Source organism: Chiloscyllium plagiosum, unplaced genomic scaffold (assembly GCF_037043375.1).
Source record: "Chiloscyllium plagiosum isolate Xiang-an unplaced genomic scaffold, Cpla_swu_hap1 HiC_scaffold_32, whole genome shotgun sequence".
In the NCBI taxonomy this organism is placed as follows: Eukaryota; Metazoa; Chordata; class Chondrichthyes; order Orectolobiformes; family Hemiscylliidae; genus Chiloscyllium; species Chiloscyllium plagiosum.
Genome location: NW_028270170.1, coordinates 10,800,373 through 10,813,479, shown reverse-complemented (window position 1 = coordinate 10,813,479; position 13,107 = coordinate 10,800,373). Strand labels below are relative to the sequence as shown.

The following is a 13,107-nucleotide window of genomic DNA, read 5'->3' as shown; positions in this document are numbered from 1 at the left end:
CTGAGGGTGGTTTAATCTTGCTGCCCTCCACGGGCCTGCTTGCCAGCAGTGATTCGCCTGCCAGGCTTGATACAGAGAAATGAATAGAGTCGCATCCAAATGTTATGAGCTGACTGCTCACCAGGGACAGGAATGTGGGGGCGGTGGATGGGGAGGGACCCGCTCCCACAGAGAAAGGGCTGACGACTTCATTAGTGAGAAGGATGACTCCCACCTCATTAAAATTACCAGAGAGTGAGAGTGAGAGCTGCAAGGAGCTGCCTCATTCAAAGAGCACACATGGGTCCTGATGTAAGAGAAGTGAGCCTTATTTGAGCGGAGAGAAAGCGCAGGTGTGTCATACAGTATTCCGCCTGAGTACCAGCTCCTGTGAACCACTGAAGATGTCTCTATCACCACAGCAATAAGATGAGAATTCACGAAGGTTTCCCCCACCAGCAGCAGATGGGAAAGTGTTTCATCAGTTACAGGTAACAGCTTCACTGTTTCTGATTATTTTGTGGGGGGAGATACTGCCTGCTAGCTACAGAATTAGATTGAATCGTGTACTCCCCCCCCCCCCCCCATTTGTCGTTATTTGATAACTCGGGGTCTGTGCTGGGTCGGGGTCTGTTATCGAGATGACCATGTATTCCCTGTCCCAATTTGGAATCATTACCCCTCTCAGACACATGAACTTGATCAGGGGAACGAGTCCGGATGGAGTGCCAGACACCCACAAACTGACAATATGCGCAGCCTCTTCATTGTCAACCCGCTTGCAGGAGTTCGGCAGGCTTGCGGAGGACCTGATGAGCCGAGAGGAGGCGGGATATCGGGTTGTTGTGAGTGGGGGGGAAAAGGACAGCGGGTGGTTCACGACAGTCAGGGTGCTAACCGAGAGAGCCAAGACTGCTGAGTTGTCCAGAGCTCCTCAGAGTGCAAATCCTGGTTGACTTTTCAGGGCCAGCAGACAAGATTGAATCGACATGGACTCTGTCACTCACCCTTAACCCAGTCCTCCTCCTGCCCCGTCCCATTTTCGCCAAAATAAGGAAATTTGGATGAAATACATTCAGCATGTAAACTGTATTCCAGTGGCTGTTTCGCTCAGCGTTGTGAATTCACTGAAGTATTCCCTTCTCTTTAAATTCCATTGTCTGGAATTTTGATGTTTGCTGGGCTTTTGTTTGCACTACATTCAGAAGAGATAGCAAATGTTTTGCAGGCGTTTTGCAAGTGCTTTATGACTGGAGAGGGGCTAAGGGGTGTCAGTGGATAATTATTCCTGTTCCTAGAATGTGCCATTTATATATACTCCATAGCATGTTTAATCTAGAAATGTATAGGAGAGTGGAAATGTTAACGGAAAATGCTGAAATACTGGACAATATTTTACAAGGAAACAGGTAGCATAATGTTTCAGGTCTTAGAGCCTGGTGTCTCCAGCATTATCTATTGTGCTTGGAAAAAATAAAACCCTCGTGTTAGTAAAGCAGAGCTGGTGAAATCAAAATCTGGGGAATGGAAGTGGCATTGAGAGATGGTAAAGGCTGCTTAGTGAGAATCAGTGGGTCTCCTGACTGTGTGCCATCCAAGGGTCTTGGGTCCCAAAGTTGATGCCATTTGTCAAAACCTTAAAATTGGACAAGAGTGGAGCGGTAATGAGACTATGAGGAACATGATGGAGGGGTGGTAAGGTGGGTATGGTGGTGGGGTGATATTGAGGATGACACTGGGGATGATGGGAGTGAGTGTGGGAATGGGATTGAAGCAGGAGGGTTAAGCTTGAGATGTTGGAGATGGGAGGAGGTGTGGCAGGCAGGGAAAAGAGGGTAGTGGAGTATGTGTCTAGAAGTGGGATTGGGCATAGCAGTGGCAAGTCTGAAGGGGGCATGGTTGGAAGTTGGGTGAGAATGGCAACATTGGGAGTGGAGAGGTGAGGACTGGATGTGAATTGAAATTGGGTGTCAGAGTTTGAGATTGGGTTGCTGGAGCGGTTTGGCTTTTCCGGGAGTTGGGATGAGGAGGTGGAATAGTGGGGGTTCAGAGTAAGAAAGGCAGAGGTTGGAAGGGAAGGTGATTAGGATTCTGGTAATGGAATTGCGAGTAGGAGCTGGATGTTGAAAAATTGGTGGATAAAAGATTTGGGAGTGTGTGAAGAAGTGTGGATAAAAATGGGAATGGCAACGAGGGGAGAGAAACCCTGACTTCAGATGTCTGGTACCTGTTTAAGATTAATTTAAATTTCCCCACACTGGATTAAATAGAAAACTGAAATTTCTATTTTCAAAGTAATACCTTTGACTAGTCATATACAAAATTTTCAGGTAACCCATTTAAAAACAGAAAGTCACTGGATAGTTTATATCCCCTTTTAAATCTCTCAGTCACAGGCGACAAAAACCAAATTCTGGAAGAAATTTCCAGTGAATAAAATGGCTGTGTTAGTGTATCTTGAGAGGCAGGGGCATTCCAGCTAGAAGCAAGCACACAGAATAGAATGGGGGGGAGCATACTGTCACACCCCTCGTTTCTAATCCATTCGTGTATCAGCACCTGCATAAGAGGTTTGCAATCTCCACCTGAGATTGCCCATCTATGATTCCATCTTCTATCTCTGGTCCATGTTGGATTTTAATGTGTGATTTTAGGGGTGGGGAGGGAGTTGGTAATAGTCCAGGGCTCTCACCCCTTGCTGTCTCTACACTGATGGCAGATGCAGACAACTGGGATACTCAGCATAATGACGAGTCATTCAGTGAGATACAAGAAGGTAGTCATTGCCTGTGGAGAGGTATCTGCAGTGAGGGTACTGATATCATCGGATGACGAGGAAAATAAAGAAAACAAAAAAGAAAATCAAAAATAGAAAGGACTGCTTTTGTAATTTTCTTGATGCCGTGGGTCCCAGTTATTTTAAAATTGCCAAGCTTTACAAGTGACACAGAGTAGTGCTCCGCGACAAATATGTCTCATTGTTAATACTAGCCACTCCCACACACAATGCAGCTTCTGTAAGGAATCACCTTGAAATGTAAAATTTCTGTTACTTCTTTAAGCCCGTGAGTGTATCGTCCAGTTGCCTTTGACAGTTATCCGTCTTCATGATGTTTAATTCTTTTGCTGTTCCAATATTCTATGCCCCACCCCACCCCCTGGTCTCAAGATGTTAGAAGTCCTTTGACATTTTGACCAAAGCCGTGAATCCAAAGACACTGATTGCATAGGAAGTGTTGCCAATGCTGTATGATTGCCTTGGAATCTCCAGGAAACAGAAGTTGATATCCAGGATTCTGTTGAGGGCAATTCTGGAGAGAGAAAGAAAACAAATTTTGGAAAAAAAAAGTGCTTTTAGTGCTTTTGTTTACTAGTTTTAAAAATATTGACAGCGAATATGACAGATAGTGGGAGTGTGGGTGGTCAGCTAGGACTGGATTACTTTGGAGATTGCACAGTTGAGACCTATTGAGTCCTCACTATCGATCTATACACTTGTGCTTCGATTCACTGGGCAGTGAGCAAATGAGAGCAATGCTGGCCGAATTCTTCCCTGCTTTAGCCCCTCAGCTGTGATCAGTAAAAGTAAAAGGCAATGCTTAATTCCCCTGATGAAGCTTCTGAAGTGCCAGAAAGGGCATAGAAACAGAAGCAAAGACTGGTGTAAATATACTGTGTACTCAGTCATCATTGAGCAATTGCAGGAGGTGGTTATCTATTTGTTAGCTCAGAGGGAGTATCATTGCCAGTCAGCATCATAAAAGTGTTAGGTACCAACAGGGCAGACTGCATTGTGGTGACGGTGCTACACAAGTAAACCAGACACCTGGATTAATGCTCTGTGGATCTACTTCCACATCCAGGGAATTTTTTATTCATTCATGGATGTGGTCATTTTTTTTCGGCCAGCATTCATTGCTCACCCCTAGTTGCCCTTGTACAGTTGGTGCTGAACTGCTGTCTTGAGCAGTTGTGGTCCATTTACTGCTAGCAGACACAATGTTATTAGTTAGGGAGTTCCAGGGCTTTGACTGAAGGAATGGCAATATATTTCCAAGTCAATTTGGTGATTGGCTTGGAAGGGAACTTGCAGGTAGTGGTGTTCCCATATATCTGCCCTTCCCCTTTTAGATGGTAGTGATCATAGGCTTGGAAAGTGCTGTCTAAGAAGCCTTGGTGAATTTCTGCAGTGTGTCTTGTAGATGGCACACAATGCTGCTACTGAGTGTTGGTGATGGGGGAGTGAATGTTTATGAATGTAGTGTCAATAGAGCAGGCAGCTGGGTGCTGGATGGTGTCAAGCATCTTGAGTGTTGTTTATTTATATGGCTAGGGTAGTTCAGTTTCTGATCAATAGTAACCCCCAGGATGTTGATAGTGGGGTATTCAATGATTGTGAAGTTATTATATATCAAGGGTGAGGGGTAGATTCTCTCTTATGGGTGATAGTCATTGCCAGACACCTGGGAAACATGAATGGTATTTGCCACTCATCAGCCCAAGCCTGGATATTGTCCAGGACTTGCTGCATCTTGATATCAACTGCTTCAATATCTGAGGAATTGCGAATAAATAATGAGGTTTAAAATTATATTTCTAGAAATGATAACCATGAAATATAGATTTACAGTAAAAACCTCTCTGCTTTGCTAATATCCTTTAGGGAATGAAATCTGCTGGTCATGCCATGCCCTAAATATATTCTTAGATCCACAGCAGTGTGGGTGTCTGGGAAATAGCTTGACAAGCCTATCAATTTAAGAATAATTAAGGATGGGCATTAAGTGTTAGTCTGACCAGCATCACTCGCGTCCTAAGTACAAATAACAAAAAATTCTGACTTTGTAACTCAATGAGGCATCCTTTCTCCTGAGGATACCTTTTGCAAATGAGGTTGGGATAACACAACCCACAGACTCTGACTGCTCGTCACCTGAGGCTCCCTGAACTGGGAATGTAAAATCAGAACAATGGCTCACCTTGTTCCCGGGCAAATTCAACCTGTTTAAAAGATGTGACTTTCACACATGTACTTCAGAGAGAGAGAGAGAGAGAGAGACTGAGAGAGTCAGACAGAATACTGAACAACATGCGGAGACACTGGGAGACTAGCTGACAAAGGACTAAAGCTTTTCAGAAGAGATGGTCTGAATCTGCAGTTATGCTGCAGGAATTAAACAACAGGAAGCTAGCAGATCTCAAGTGGCATTGCTTATGGGAAGTCAGGTGCTGCACTGCTTCATAGGGCAGAGACACTATGCCCACAGTATCATGTGACATGGTGTATTATTCTGCTGCTAAGGTGTGTCTATTGTCACTTGCAAACTTTTTGTTACCTTCATAAAAAGTACTGGTCAACTGAATTTAGAAAACACTATGGTAACAATGAAATAGACAACAGTTTCAGGAAACAGTGGTTCAACAAAGTACAAATGCTATACTCAATAGATGTTGCCTTTTTTCATATCCAGAACAACGTGTCCTCCCTTGGCTCGGTCATGTATTTTATTTTGATTATATTTCTGTAAGTAACATTCGGACTTCTGGTATGTTAAAGCTGCTACATGAATCCAAGTTATTGTTGGCCCATTTCACATAAGCTGAGATATCTCAGTTTTAACAAATGTTTCTAACGGTTCATGGGTTGTTAATGGGGTGAACATGAAGGCTAACCATTGTTTGACCATCATATTTCGAAAGTGAAGTAAAATGTTTGCTCGATAAAATAGGAATTGCCATATTTGATTATTCTGTGTAGAAAGGTAGAAGTGGGTCCTGCAGATGCTGGACATTAGAGTCATTATTAGAGTGGTGCTGCAAAAGCACAGCAGGTCAGGCAGCTTCCGAGAAGCAGGAAAATTGACGTTTCGGGCAAAAGCCTTTGATCAGGAATCCATGATAAAGGGTTTTTGTCCGAAACATAGATTTTCCTGCTCCTCAAATGCTGCCTGACCTGCTGTGCTTTTCCAGCACCACTCTAATCTTATTCTGTGTAGAAAGTCATGGTGCATTGATCACAGAATCTTAATGTAAGGAGGTCATTTGGCCCATCATCTCCATGACAGCACTATAATTTATTCCCCTCCCTATAACTCCTGAAAAATTTTACTTTTCAAGTATAATGCCTTTTGAAATTGAATATTGAAACTGCTTCTGTCAGATTTCAAGTTGTGCATTTCAATGCAGCAAAGAGATAGTCAGGCATATTGTGCTCATTTTGACAATCCCATTCCCCCTTCCCTGATCAAATTAGGGGAACCACAATTAAAATCACTGCCCATTTCCTGTCGCTCAGCTTTTAAACAATTCTTTCATGGGATGTGCAAGTTACTACCCATGCTAAAATTCATTGTCCATCTCTAATTGCCCTAGGGAGCAAATTGTTAGTTGCCTTCTTGAACCACTGCAATCTCAGTGGGGTAGGTGCACCCATTGCACTATTAGGAAGGGAGTTCTAAAATATAAATCCACTGACAGTGAAGAAACAATGATATTATTCCAAGTCTGATGCTTACTTTGTTGGTTGAGGGGAAATCGGGGGCTGACCAGTGTCACTATTAACTTTGCAGGACTTAAAACGACCAAGGTCCATCGAGTTAACTTTCTACTATCCAGATAGAGACATGATACAGAGCAATGAAGTTGTTGACAAATCATAACGATTAATCTTCATTAATTGGTCTACAACACTCAATTAAACTATTGATGCTATTTCAGCTGCCTAATGAGCTAGGTGCCTGATGCAAATGTCCTGTTCAGTAAAACCCAGCAGTCAGCCAGAGTGGAGAGGGGGTTTGCGACTTCTCTTGTATTCCTGTCCCTCCCAGGGAGATTAGATCTCTGCCATCATCACACGCCACCCAACTCACCCTCCCTGCCCAGTCTCTATGACTCATCTGACTGCCAACCTGTTGGACTCTGCACTTCAGAGGCATGCTACTGGAGAGTCAGCTGTAGATGCCCATTTTGGAAAGGTATTTAACTGGTTAGATGCTAATGTCTCACAGCTGCTAAAATGAAATGAGTGGTCCTGGAAAAGTAACTTACAAATCCCACTGGCTTTCTTTTGGTAGGTTAATATTTCCCACTGTGCAGGCAGCCTGGCAAAGATATGGATGGGCGGAGAGATATAGAATTGATTAATAGACTAGATAGAAATGTACTGAGAGCTATATATTCTTCTATTCCTCAAGGTCTCTTGCGGCACTGCAGCAGTGCCCCTACCTCTGAGCCTGGAGGGTAGGGTTAATCGCAATCATTCCAGCCATGTGTCATAACATCTCTGCACAGGTCGTTTAGAAAATATCTACAAAGTCAAGTTCTAGAAAATGGGATTAGAGTGGATAGATGCTTAATGACTGGTATAGACATGATGGGCCAATGGGTCTCTTTCTGTATTGTAAAATCTCTATGATTACCCTTAGCTCCTGCTGACAAACTGTTGACTTATTCAACTGGCATCAACAGTCACCTAGCTCCCAGATAGCATGGAATAGGTCAATATTCAAACAGTGTGGCACTCGAAAAGCACAGCAGGTCAGGCAGCATCTGAGGAGCAGGAGACTTGATGTTTCGGAGGTAAGTCCTCCATCAGGATGAAGGGTTTATGCCCAAAAAGTTGATTCTCTTTCTCCTCGGATGCTGCCTGACCAGCTGTGCTTTTCCGGTGCCACATTTTTTGACTCTGATCTCCAGCATCTGCAGTCCTCACTTTCTCCTGAAATAGATCACTAGTCAAACAGACCGATACTAATGTATGAAAGTAAATTGACTGATTGCTTATTCCTATCAGATACAGGAAGCATAAGGTCAGACAATTCGCAATACTCTTCAGATCTCTGCTCCACTTTAATCACAGCTGCTGATGGGACTGTGTATCCTTTAGAGATGAATAGATATAAATCCATAAAGATAGTTAAGGCACCAATAGGTTATTCATGTCATGGTTGACAATGAATCTGATTGGCTCATGGATCATTCCCTTTGGACTAAAACTAAGACATGAATTAGAATGAAGCACAGTTAATGGGATTAATAAAGGGGTAATGTAATCCAGAATTTTGGAAATTGCCAAGGTGATTACTGAGTGATTGATAAATGCTCCCTGAGTTGTGGGATTATAACAGAGAGGTGCACCTTTCCTGGTTTGCAATCGCTTTAACAATGTGTGGGAACGACATCTGCGCTTTCATTGCACCAGTGCAAGCAGCAGCGAGACACTGTGTTAAAATTACATTGAAAGGAGAGGGAGAAGGAGTTGAAATGTCTTTAGGTTAAGTGTTGCTTTGCATCTTAAATACAACCAATGGCAGGAATTGCTCTGCAGCCTTCACCATGTTCATGAAGGTCATCGATAATGGGCTAGAAACAGAATCTAATTTAAATTATTCTCCGGTTACAGAATAGAGCCAGAAAATACCAAATCCTGAAACACACTGCACTCCCTGCCCCAAACCAAACCGCCAGGCTCGAATGGGACAGCACTACAGGAGTAACTCAGTCTTACTTACTTTGCACCTTGTCAATGTATTTTAGTTTGTGGAAGCTTTGCTAAATCAGGGTAGTCCTGACTACACAGTAGCTCCCAGGTCCACTCCGCTCCTCCGACCAAATAAAACTGAGATATGTCGCTTTCCAATTTTGACCAGGAGCAAATGTCCTGCTAACTCCAGCCCCCTCTCCCTTTTACACTGTAGGAAATGAGGCAGCAATGAGTGGAGTCCATGGGGAATCCAATGGCGATGGGGAATCTCTCTCTGGTGCCACTGGCGGGGATACAGCAGAGATACATTGAGTGACAGGTTTGGTCATTGGGAAATAATTGGTATTGTGGTTCCCGTCATGCTGACAGACTGCCAGAATATGATCCCTGGGAACATGACTCTTTAACACTTCTCTAAGTTCACCTTGAGCTGTGTAGCGTGGGTTGCAGGTAGACAGGATGGTGGAGTCAGCGTTTGGTACAATTGCCTTTATTGGTCAGTGCATTGAGTATAGGAGTTGGGAGGTCAGATTGCAGCTGCACAGGTCATTAGTTAGGCCACTTTTGGAATATTGTGTTCAATTCTGGTCTCCCTTCTTTCGGAAAGATGTTGTTAAACTTGAAAGGGTGCAGAAAAGATTTACCAGGATGTTGCCAAGTTTGGAGGGTTTGGGCTATAGGGAGAGGTTGAATAGGCTTTGGCTATTTTCCCTGGAGCATTGAAGGCTGAGGGGTGACCTTACAGAGGTTTATTAAATCATGATGAGCATGGATAGGGTGAATAGACAAGATCTTTTCCCTGGGGTGGGGGAGTCCAAAACTAGAGGGCATAAGTTTAAAGTGAAAGGGGAAAGATTTAAAAGGACTTCAGGGTCAACTTTTTCACACAGATGGAGGTGCGTGTACGGAATGTGCTGCCAGAGGAAGTGGTGGAGGCTGGTACAATTGCAACATTTAAAAGGCATTTGGATAGGTATATGAATAGGAAGAGTTTGGAGGGATATGGGCCAAGTGCTGGCAAATGGGACTAGTCTAATTTAGGATATCTGGTTGACATGGATGAATGAGACTGAAGGATCTGTTTCTGTGCTGTATGTCTCTACGACTCTATAATTAAATCATTATCCTTTACATTCTGGCTGACCACTGGCCAGAATTTTAAAGTCATTTTCAAAAAAAAAAATTCATTCTCCTTTTGTGGTTTGTAGTAGGCAGTGTATAAGCCATATGGAACAAGGCTATACTTGCAAAACCCAAATGTGATTATTTTTCAAACAAGCAGCACTTACTGAACACTAGCTACACAAACATTAAATTTAAGATAATCACTCAAGCTTATTTATGCCACATAACAGTGGCATTGATTAATAACGGGGTGGGGGGGCCAATCAAACGGAATGGGCTCATGCCCTGTGCCTTTCTAAAATTAAATTACCTGAGAGACTGGGAAGCCTATCATTCCATATTGCTTTCTCCATGTCAACTCCTTGTCCAATCAGAATCATCTTACCAACCAATCAGAATCTCTTTGATCTTTGTCATAAATTTGTGATCATTTCAAATTTGACATTCTTGAATTTGTCCTGATGAGTGCAATATGAAAACTTGTTTTTGTGTTTGTTTTGTTCAGGGATATACATTCTCATTATTATACAACTGAGTGAATTCAGCAGCAGCAAAAAAAGACCTTTGTCCCCATTGAAAAGAAAAAGAAAGTCCCATTTGCGGTGAAATTGTAGTTCCAGAGCTAAGACTGAATTTTGTCGATGTTGGAATCTCCAGCTTAGCTTAGACCAGAGTAAGTGGCAGGGAGAATATGTATCTTATGATCAAACTCAACAAAGTCAGATCTGACATCCTGATCTCAGCTGGAGTCAATGTTAAGTGGTTACAGCGGCCCTTGAAGACCAGAGCTTGCATGGATGAAATAGCACTGGGAAACAACTTTCTACAAAGCTCCAGGCTCACAGAACACAACAGAACAAACCAGTGAATAAGGTATGAGGATATTGCAGCCCCTTTGCACAGCAGGCAATCACTGCTCTTTGAGCACCGCAGCTCCTGTTAATATTATGATACTCCCAGGATGCACTGGGTGACGTCTTGAAAGCATATTAGGATCAATGGGTTGGATATCTGTGATATCAATTAATTTAAATCATTTTTAGGGTAAGCACGGGCTAAGGCCACACCTGGGGTTCACTGTTCCCTTACCTTAAGGCTGAAATGGGAGTCAAAATCCCACATATTGTGGAAAACAGTCTCATATTGTGAATTTCCTGGGAATGACCAATTAATGGCTACTATGTAATTGAAGCTAGTGGGACGGTTCTTGAATTTGACGGACCATTCAGAGGTTTTCTATCACTAAAGGAGCAGCAGAATACCATGTTAGGTGAGTATATTGCATTATGTAATGCTCTTGTGGAGCAGTGGTAGCATCCCTACCTCTGGGATAGAAGGCCTGGGTAATATTGTTCCTGAACAGGCTAATTAAAATATCTATAATATTCCCTCTTTCAGTGTTCGCTCAGAATGCTAACTTGTCTTTTCTCATTGCAGATACTAACGGATCCAACATTTTTTATTCCCAATTCCAATTTTCAGTGTTTTTTTTCTCTGGACAGGTAATGCTTTGTTATGTAAAGTGCCCCTGTTTATTTGCCTGGTAATCTGTTTCTGTTCAATTTCTAACAAATATTATTTATTCTTTGTTATCTATCTCACAGCTCACTCCTGTTAACAATAATGGAAAAAATAATCATTTACTTGTAAGGAACTGAGAATGGCCATCACTTTGCACTATAGAGGGAGGACATAGATGATGCCTGTCTGAAACACATTTGTTGGGACCCCTGTAATAATTTGTTTTGTTTCTGAAAGGATTTCACTACTCTCCCATTGATGCCACAAAGTGAAAGTGGACAGATTCCTATGGGGGGATAATCTGCTCCTGGCTAACTGCATTCACTCTAACCCCTTTAATCTAACTCTTTTCACTCTAACCATTGTATGGTAAGTCCCTTCACTCCATCATCTGTTCCTCCCTCATCCATCGCTCCCTCATCCATCACTCCATCATTCTTTGCTCCCTCATCCTTTGCTCCAGCATCCTTCCGTCCTTTCTTGCACCCATCACTGCAAGCCCTTTCACCCTACCTTCCTTCAATTCATCCCTTCCATTTTAACCCCCTTCAATTTGGCCCCTTCTAAAGTTTAATGGCAACTTGACTGCTAAACAGAAGCATATCATGTTCAAAAGCTCTCATCCAATGTATATATTTTGTTTTGACTTTGTAAGAACAAAACAGTGACACCATTTTAAATGGAAATCTATGTGTAGCTCACACAATCAGTGGGAAAAGTGCAGCTTCCTCAGCTAATTGCCTTGGTTTAATAAAATAAAACAAATTGTGGGAGCTGGAGATCTGAAACAAACGCAAACAGAAATTGCTGGGAAAGGTCAGCAAAATCTGTGGAGAGAAAACAGAAATAAGGTTTCATGTCCGGTGACCCTCCTTCAGAACTAGAAGCAGCTGGTATTCATGATGGTGTGGGGGTGTTAGTAAAGGATGAGCAAAGAGTTGGAGAGAGATACTAGAGAGAGTTAGGCAGACAAAGGGCTAGTTGTTAGTAGGCCAGGGAAGAAGATAAGCCAGATAGATGATAATGGGGACAATGACTGGTTGCAAACACATTGGCGATAATGAAATCCATATGTTTCTAAGTGCAATCTGCAGCACGAAAATTGGTGGTTTCAACTTCACTGCTTTAATGGTGGGAGTTGGGAAGTGGTTTTAACTGTTTAATGGATCACGATTCATTTACAATGATCCCCACGAAATAGTCAAGTGTTCGACTGGCACCTCTACACATCTGAGCAAGTCAACTGCGAACCTCCCACCTGGTGATAGCTCCAGGGGTTGCCCATATTTTAGGAAGCTGCAAATGTTTCTTTTTTTGCAGAGTCGATGTTTTCTCAGGGAAAATTATGTACGAGTGAGCAGAGCTAAGCCTCAAAGGGGTTCAGCAGACAGCTTCATTAATCATATGCACATTGTGATAAATTTCTTCCGATAACTAATCTCTGATTAATGGATCCAGGAGCATACCCAAAAGCAGAGCTTCAGATGGGAGAGTTTCCAATCCATCCCTCAGCCTGTGAAAATGCTCCTCACACCGGCAACAGAAAACCAAGGATAAATTTGTTTTTGGCCTTTATGTACGGTGGGTTATCTACATGAAGCTGTTTGTGTCAGAGCCACGTAATAATATATGATATAAATGTGAAATGGTAAACAGAAACTCAGTATTTATTAAATACTGAGAAACTGGGAAGTGTTGAACTTTAAAAGAAATTGGGTGTCTTTGTTCTTGCATCCTTGGAAGTTAACATACAATACTGTAAGCAATTATGAAGGCTAATGATATGTTGGCCTTAATCACAAAAGCATTAGAGTACAGGAGTAAATGTGTCTTGCTTCAATTATAGAGACCCTTGGGAGATCATGGCCGGACTATTGACATATAATTCTACAGCACAGGAAAAGGCCCTTTGACTCATCAAGTCTACACTAGTCAAAAATAAGCACCTAATTATTCTAGTTACTTTTTCTGACACATGACCCATAACCTTATGTGCCCTG

At 42.5% G+C, this 13,107-nt stretch overlaps 1 long non-coding RNA gene across 1 annotated transcript in view; it reads left to right on the top strand.

Moving 5' to 3' along the window:
• The first annotated feature begins 334 nt into the window (after positions 1–334).
• Positions 335–13,107, top strand: part of LOC148141743 (uncharacterized) — a 30,702-nt gene continuing 17,929 nt past the window's right edge. The window contains exon 1 of the long non-coding RNA XR_015752434.1: positions 335–470. This is a non-coding gene — a long non-coding RNA (uncharacterized LOC148141743). The remainder of the gene's footprint in view (positions 471–13,107) is intronic.